Genomic DNA, 8950 nt, shown 5'->3' with positions numbered 1-8950 from the left:
GCTGGCCTCGAACTCACAGAGAGCCGCCTGGCTCTGCCTCCCGAGTGCTGGTTCAAATAAAACTAAACAAGTAAGTGATAGCTGTATCGTCAGACTGCTCGGACGGACGGCGGGAACAGTGCAGGTGTGATGTCATGCCCCAGCTCTGAGTTATGATTTCAGCAGACTATCACTGCCCGTAATCCAACCAACAGAAGACTTGACTTGGCATCAGCTCACTCCTAACCTTTCTCTTATGCCTCACCCACAGCCAGCGCTGTACCTCTGCAGACCACACCTGACCAACATCAAGCCTATTCCAGCTGCAGATGTCACAGAAACGTACCCATGCTGCACCACAGGACAAAGGCCGCTGTGTGAGTCCCAAGAGATAACATCCCCTCAGCCCCCTGTGACGGACGGTTCACCTTCTGCCTTGTGATGTGACTGAAAACTGCCAGGTACTCTTAGGGAAGCCAGCCCACAACAGAGTTCCCTTCCAAAGCATGGTACACGTCACACTGGGTTTCAACAAGGTGATTGTGGGCAGATCTTTTGTATTATTTACACATCTATTGTAATATGTATTATGAAGGACTATACCTGGTACTTCAATTAGTTTTCACGGACATCACTGATAGAGACAATTTATGCAGGTGATGTTGTCCTCGTCATTCTGCAGCGCTGGCTTGGAAATAACATGTGTGATGACATTCAGGAAGTTCTTGGACTTCACAGCTTCCATCTAGGCCCAAAATGTAGATTGCCCTGGCTGCCCCCTCAAAAAAATGCTAGGCAGTGATGGTGCATGCCTTTAATCCCAGCATTTGGGAGGCAGAGGCAGGAGGATCTCTGTGAGTTTGAGGCCAGCCTGGTCTACAGAGCAAGTTCCAGGACAGCCAGGGATACACTGAGAACCCCGTCTCAAAAAACAAAAACAAAACTGTGGATTGCTCAGAAGCCATGACTGTGAGCCCCCAGCCTGTTGTTCATGGGGTCCAAGTCTTTTCACAAGCTCCATTTCCCCCAGAAAAAAATAATGGGGCAATTGGGGGCATTATCAGGGGGCAAAGGGTACAAAATAAAAGCTCCAAAAAAACCTCATCTGCCTCAGGCCAATAAAGACTGGAAAATACGTATCTCCACACGGCATTCTGAAGTGTAAAAACGCAAGCTCAAACCCAACTGTCTTAAAGTCTACCCAAGGGGCATGAGCCTCCATCTCCACAGGTATACTGCTTCAGGGGTCCAACAACACAGGTCTAAGCCGCTAAGAAGAAAGGCTGTGAAGTATGGCCTGTCACGGCAGTTGAAAGCAGGAGAATTTGACGAACTCGTCAGAACATTCGAAAGATATTTCAGAGCAACAAAGAGGCACTGGGACTGATTCAAGTAACATGCGGCACTATCATGTGTCAGTTTATTAGACTTTTTTTCTGTCTTGACGAAAATAATGTATCTGGCAGTCAATAATGTCTTAGCCTGGATTCCAAGTGGCATGGCCAGGTCTGTCTGTCCTGGTGTGCTTAGCAGGAATTGAGCCACAGGGAAGGATGGGAGCCTCCAGGGAAGGCCAGGCAACACTGAGGAGCCGGACCTGATGCCTGCAGCCCTAGTAGAAATGCGACCATCTTCTTTGAGGAAATCTTTAACTGAGAGATGGGATTTGTTGAGCTGCTCTGCCTCTGTGCAGAGATACTCAGAGGTGACTTACAAAGACTGCCTACATCTGTCATGTGCTATCCAAGCACAAGGCCTCCTCTGGGGGCCAGGTATAGCCTCTCTAGTTGGTGCAGGGGCATTCCAGGCACTCAGAAGAAGCTAACAGAGGATCACTGGGGTGGGGAGAGGCCAAGGGCAGCATTAGGTCCCAATGAGTGAGGAAACACCCCAATTTTGAGAAAGTCATCATGGTCCCATGGGGATTAGTCAAGCGACTGTCAGCTCTGTGTTCCATATGACAAGGGCAGGGTGACAGTGTGGGAACAGCTTCGCAGTCTGGCGTGAGTGGGCCTGTATCTCTCCAGGATGACCTTAGGTGACTCATTTAAGGTCTCAGATCCTCAATGCTTTCATTTCTATCATGGGAGCAAAACTCACTCTGCAAGTTTCTTCTTGTTCTGTGAGATAAGATGGGTTCCTACTCACGTATGGGACCCGGCACACATTCTCAGGGGCTCTCACGAACAAAGCAGTCGGGCAGTTTGCACAGCCATCAGGGCATGACTCACCGGGTTAAGATTCGGGCTTTAGGGTGTGACTGCTGGTGGCCACTAAAAGATAACCACAAGGAGAACATCTGGTTTCAGTTGAGGGTCTTCTCCTTGTGTCCTTTGAATCAGCTCAGGATTTTCCCCCTCCAAAACAATCCAAAGCTCTGTACTAAGTTTACAGTTTCTAAATGAGTTGAAAATGTCCTTTATTTCAAACAAAACAAAACACCATTGGCCACAGCACGGTTTGAAACAGCTATCTACCTGAGCCCTTCCATCAAAAGCACATTCCAGGCAGTCATCTCAGTGAAGTACGTGAGATATGTGACCTTTCTGGCCCTCATTACTTAACTCGCAGCAAAACCTTGACGGAAAATATCCCCACGGTTTACAGCTAGTGGCAGGCTGAGCACTATGTCTTTAAAAGATACCTCCAAGCTAGGCTATGGTGGCGCACGCCTTTAATCCCAGCACTCAGGAAGCAAAGGCAGGTGGATCTCTGAGTTCAAGGCCAGCCTGGTCTACAGAGAGAGTTCCAGGATAGTCAAGGCTACTCAGAGAAACCCTGTTTCAGATGCTCAAGCCAGGCCCAGTGTCTCCTTCTTCCTACTGCCTGAGGATCCAAATGTAGAGGTCTCAGCTACCACATCCGCCTGCATCCCGCCATGCTCCTCACCATGAGGATAATGGACTAAACCTCTGAAACCATAAGGCAGCCCCAATTAAATACTTTCCTTATATAAGACTTGCCATGGTCCTTCACATGTCTCTTCACAGCAATAGAACACTGACTAAGACACTAAGATACCCACATGGTTAAAAAATATACAGATACTTAATTAGCTATGATTTTGAACATAATTCACAGTATACGTGTATCAAAACTTGTATCACAGAAGGCTGGACACCTTTAATCGCAGTACTTGGGAGGCAGAGGTGGACGGACACATCTCTGTGAGTTTGAGGCCAGCCTCCCCTACATAGCAAGTCCCGGGCCAACCAGGGATTCACAGTGAGATCCTGTCTAAAAAGAAACGGTTTGGACTCTGCTGCTTGTGTGTTTCTTCAAATGTTGCTCCTTGGGCTTCTTGTTTTATTGACCTATGAGAACACAGTGTTCGTCACACGAAGCATCCTTGCTCTCTTTGCTCTCCCCAGACAATATTTACAAACCACATTTATCAAATGTTTGCTTCAACCACACTCAAGGTTACGTGGGTTTTCTCTTTCAACCTAGCCATGAATTCCATCGGTGACATGAAGTGACAGAGATGGGCGTAGAACCCATCATCCCTTGGGCATTTCACCACACAGCTGTCAGTCCCGGGAGATGCTAGTAGTCTTACCTGTGGTCTTACACCTTGCTTGTCTGTCCTTTCAGTGTCTCTTTGTGAACTGGATGGGCTTTTTTCCACACAGGAAATTCACTGAGACTATCTCCACACACCTTACAGCCCCCGTTCCAGAACACACCATCGTCAGAAAACCTCAAAACTTCCAACTGCAGCACCCAAGATTCACGTTGTTGCTATGAAGATTCGAGAGGTCGCCGAGCCCATGGAACCATCGTGGGTGGTGCTAATGCTAAGTGTTTCTACACCATTACTTCCTCTGTGGTTGGCCCTTAAGGCAGCAGTTCTCAACCTGTGGGTCGTGACCCCTCTGAGGGCGCAGATCAGATACTTACATTACAATTCATAGCAGTAGCAAAATTACAGTTATGAAGAAGTAATAAAAATAATTTCATGGTTGGGGGGTCAGCACAACATGAGGAACCGTATTGAAGGGTCACAGCGATCAGAAGGTTGAGAACCACTGCTTTAAAGTATTAAGCTAACCCTGGCATTTATAATGATCCCCACCCACTTCTACCACACCAATTCCCGATCCTGTCCCCAGACATTAATCTATGTATAAAGAAACCATGGCCAAGCGTGATGGCACATGTCTTTGACAACAGCCCTTGGGAGCCAGGCAAGTGGATCTCTGTGAGTTCGAGGCCAGTCTGCTCTACATAGAGAGTTCCAGGCCAGCCAGGGCTTCGTAGTGAGATCTGTCTCAATAATAATAATTTAATAATAATAAAAAACTTTTAAAACAACAACAAATCATGTTCATGACACCCGCCCAGAGCTGAGATCTGAGGACTGTTTAGAAGGCATTGTCCTGCTTCCTTTTATAAAAGTGAGTTTGGGACAGCTCTGCGGAGATGGGAAGTGATGCATTAGTTATGAAAAGGCATGGCATATTGATAGGGTGAAAATAAGAAATAGTCTCTACACGTACAATCCAAGAGAGAATCTCACCCACTTTTCAAAGATGTAACACTGTCTGATTTAATCGAACATTTTATTATTTTAGCTTTGCAAATTAAATGCCAGTGTACTCTTGAGAAAAAGAAATAGAGAAATTACCCAATATGCCCTGGTGAATTCATTAGTATTCTGCACATGTGGTTATAGGACCCATTTCTTAACTCTTCTCCTCAGCAGGGCAGAGTGTGGTGGTGCACACTAATCCCAGCACTCAGCAGGCAGAGGCAGGTGGATCTTTGTGAGTCTGAGGCCAGCCTGAGCTACATAGTGAAACCCCATTTCAAAAAGCCTCCCAAAACAAACAATCCAATTGTAATTGGATAATAGGGCTGCATACCTGTAATCCAAGCATTTGGGAGGCAGAGCCACGAGCTGTCTGGCTGGGAGTACGGAAGTTGGTCTGGGCTATACATTCGCTGAGGGTACACATAAGCTAGCCTGGGCTACAGAGAAAGGCTCTTTCTCAAACTACAAAACCTCTTACGCTCTCATCCAACTAATGTTTTTAATAGTGGCTGGATACACACGGGTTTGGGCGCTCAGAACACAGAGGTAATCAGCGGGTTCCCACACTGTTGTAGAGATGCATAATAAGCACCATATGGTGTTAGTTCACAAGAAAGGCCTGGTAGGAAAACAGCGTAGGCTGGGGGTAGACAGTGGGGGGGGGGCAGGGCAGTCCTTAGGACACAGTAGACAGGAAGACGGCCTCAGAGGGCGGCATGTGAGCAGAAATGGGAATAAAGGTAAGTGCGTTCCACACAGACATCTGGGCATGGGATATCGCCAGCCAGGAAGATGCCCAGAGCAAAGGCCTGAGAGGGAATCATGGGTGGCTTGAGAGCAAAGAAGGCCACCTCAGAGCGAGCAGGAGGAGGAAGAATACACCATGAGGGAAGGCAGAACCCAGGTCACCAGGGGCCAGGAAAGGCATCTTAAAAATCTTAGATTTTGCCCAGAATGGCTGGAAGCCCTGGAGGGCTGAGGTCGGGGAGGGACATGAGGTAACCTGCTGTTCTTCTGGGGGATCACTTCGGCTGTCATACAGGGAACAGAGTCAGCATATTGATGTGATTTCTTCTTCTTTGTGCCTTTCCGGCATCTCTTTTACAACTCTGGTAAGGACCTTTTTAGAGATTTTTAAATATTTCAGCACCAGTGGCCAGGATGAGGCGAGTCAAGCGTCCCATCAGAGATGCACGCGCTTTCGAACCGTTGCTTCCAAAGTTATTGTAAAGTTCACCCATCCGTGAAATGCGGAATGCTGAGGTTGAAAATTACTTCCAGCTGTTCGCGAAGATGCACGCACGGGGGGAAGCTAAGGGTGGTTCGCGCAACTCAGAACCCTCGAGGCAAACAGCTGCGGTGAGTCTCAACAATGCTTCTTTTAAGAACGCAGAGGCCGACGCCGTTCCAAAGACTGGACGGAAACTCTGAGGGCTGTGGGACGGATGTGAGGAAATAGTGCAAGCTCTGCACTTTAAATGTGAGCTGTACGCCGTTAGCAGAAGAGAGCACCGGGTGAGGGTATTCAGTGTGGACTCCAGTGAAGGATACACACGCCGGTGACTCAAGATCCATCACTCTTCACCCCGTTCCTCCTGCATATGCGATCAGAGTTTAATCCAGGTGCATCAAAACTGATCTAAACTGCTGGGGATAGAGCTCTTGCCTCTGCTGTTCCAAGAGTGCTTGCTTAGCATGCACTGAGTCCTCGGTTCAGTTCCCAGCACCACTTATGCCAGGCACGGTGATGCATGGAAGGAGCTGCCTTGGCCTATGGCAGGGCAGGATGGAGCCAGGCGGGAAAATCCAAGAGGAACAGTAAGAGGAGAAAGGAGAGTAAAGGGAGACGCCAAACGGCCGTTCAAGGAGCAGCATGTGATGGGATGCAGCCACGGAACACGTGGCGATACATAGATTAATAGTAACGGGTTCAGTTAAGTTATACGAGCTAGCCAGCAAGAAGCAAGAAGCCACGGGCCACACAGTTTGTGATTAATATTAAGCCTCTGAGTGATTGTTTTATAAACAGCTGCGTGACTGTGGGGCTGGGTGGGACTGGAGAAACTTCTGGTCACACAGTCTTTCTACGTAGATCCTGCCTGGCCTGGAACTCACTCTTTAGACCAGGCTGGCTTCAAAGTCAGAGACCCACCTGGCTCTGCCTCCCAAGTGCTGGGATTAAAGGCGTGCACCACCAACCCCAGATTCCTTTTCTTTTTTAAAAAAACAGGCTAGTGTGATGGCTCTGCAGTTGGGAGCACTGGCTGCTCCTCCAGAGGATCTAGGTTCAATTCCCAGCACCCACGTGGTGGCTCACTACCAAACTGCAACTCGGTCCCAGAGGATCCAGCACCCTCTTCTGCTCCGCCCCCCCTCCCCCCAGCCCCAGGCACACATGTGGTGCTCAAGCATACATGCAGGCAAAACACCCGTACACGTTAAATAAAAGGAGTTGTAAAATAAAAAGACAGAATCTTGCTGTGTTTTCCAGGCTAGCTTTGAACTCACTACATAACCTAAGCTGGCCTCAAACTCATGACAATCCTCCCATCACAACTTCCCAGGCGCTGTGGTTACAAGTCTGTGCCACCACAACTGACCAGAGACACTCTTGAATTAGACCTTTCAACTCATCCAAGTGTCAAAATTCTGGGGAAACAAATCATTATTGCTTATAGTCTAAACTGAATAAAATACAGCTATCAGTGCCTAAAAGCAATGGGGAAATCTCATTCATACTAGCTAAAGGACCACCAAGGAGCATCTTTCCCGATCTCCCAGACTTCCATTCAACTGGTTATTACCTAATAGGTTACGGTTTCTTTAAATTTGAGTTAGGGTCTTGCTAATAGCCCAGGCTGACTTTGAACTTGAAATCTTCTCCCTAACCCTCCATATATCCTATCCCCAAGATCCTAGGATCACAGGCATGAACCGCACTTGGCTGTAGCTGAAGGGTCCTTTTAAAAAATCTTCAAATGTCTATTGCGAGCCCGTCTGTTGAGTTACAGTACATGTTATGATCTTACAATCCCAGCAAATGGTAATTTAATTCAAGAATAGCCTGGGCTAGACAGCAAAATTCTGAAGTGGAAGAAGGGAAAATGTCTATCTGAAAGGAAACTACATCTGGGGGAACTTTTTAATATATTTTATTAATTATTGGAGCATTTCACACATTCATACAGTGCATTGTAATTATATTCAACCCCCATCTCCTAACTCCTTCAGCTCTACCCTCGGCCCCTCAGAATGTTGTCTTCTTCTTTAATAACCCACAAAGCCCAGTGTGTGCTGCCCGTGTACTCACGGGTGTGTGCGCATCACTGTACTCACAGGTGTGTGGACATCACTGGAGTCACAGGTGTGTGGACATCACTGGAGTTGTGTACTCACAGGTGTGTACGCATCCACTGTTGCATGGTTGACCCACCAAGGTCCACGCCCCTGAAGGAACCTGACTCCACCTCCCCCGCAGCCATCAGCTGTCAAAAGCTCCTCGGCTCCCTGGAATCCTCACGCCACCCATGCTGTGACACTGACAAGCTTGTCACTGTGCAGGCTTGTGTGAGCAGCCACCCCTGGTGAGAGTTCAGGAGCACGACTGTCCTGTGGTATCCAGGAGTCACTTTTCACCCTGGCCTTCCAGAGAGTGCTTGCTGAGCGGGGAGTGAGCGGTTCTTGGTGTAGAGATGGGTCCATCCAGGAAGGAACTTCTGTTCCCATCACTGCTTGGTGAGTTTGAGTTTTAATACATTGAGAACAAGTGGTCACATTGTAGCCCTCTTGCAATTCCTAGTGTGATGTGGGTGTGCAAGGAAAGAGACCGTGGCCGCAGGGGTGGGGGTGGGGGTGGAGAGCAGTGTAACTCAGTAGGGGAGTACATACTAAGCATGCTTGGGGTTCTGGGTTTATCTGAGGAGGACCCTAGAACCAAGAATGTCCATTTTGAGCAGCTCAGATGGAGAATACGCAGAAGTCTGAACATAAAACACGTTCCCCGCTCTTCTCTACTGTTCTTTGTGCCAAGAAAACAAAATCTCGAGAATTGCAGAGGAGGTAGTTTTGTTGTGAGCCGGACTTCTACCTGGTCTGTATGGTGGACAGTGACCTGCCTGTGGTCTCCCTACCCATTCCCTTCCCCTCCCCTCTCCCTCCCCTCCCCTCTCCCTCCCCTCCCCTCTCCTCTCTTCCCCTCCCCCTCTGTTTTGTACCATATGTAAGCCATTCACTTTCTAATTGTGAATCACTGTGTTTTCAAGGCTCATGTTACTGTGTTTCAACTTCCAGCCTCTTTCCACCCCCACTCTTAAATGAGCAATAAGACAAAGAAGGAGGCCAGTTGGAATTTATTTTCCTCTCTCCAAAGCAGATGTCAAATCCAAACTTTTAAAATGAAGAAATAGTAGAAGCATTAACTTTTTACTTCAGAACAAC

The 8950-nt window shown here is 47.9% G+C and overlaps 1 long non-coding RNA gene across 1 annotated transcript; it reads left to right on the top strand.

Moving 5' to 3' along the window:
* Positions 1-5939: 5939 nt before the first annotated feature.
* Positions 5940-8573, top strand: LOC131923536 (uncharacterized). The gene is made up of 3 exons (XR_009382640.1): positions 5940-6136; positions 8163-8248; positions 8470-8573. It is a non-coding gene; the product is annotated as an uncharacterized LOC131923536 (long non-coding RNA).
* Positions 8574-8950: the final 377 nt, after the last annotated feature.

The sequence above is a fragment of the Peromyscus eremicus genome, chromosome 13 (genome assembly GCF_949786415.1).
Source record: "Peromyscus eremicus chromosome 13, PerEre_H2_v1, whole genome shotgun sequence".
NCBI classification, from domain to species: Eukaryota; Metazoa; Chordata; class Mammalia; order Rodentia; family Cricetidae; genus Peromyscus; species Peromyscus eremicus.
This window is presented reverse-complemented; position numbering and strand designations above follow the sequence as displayed.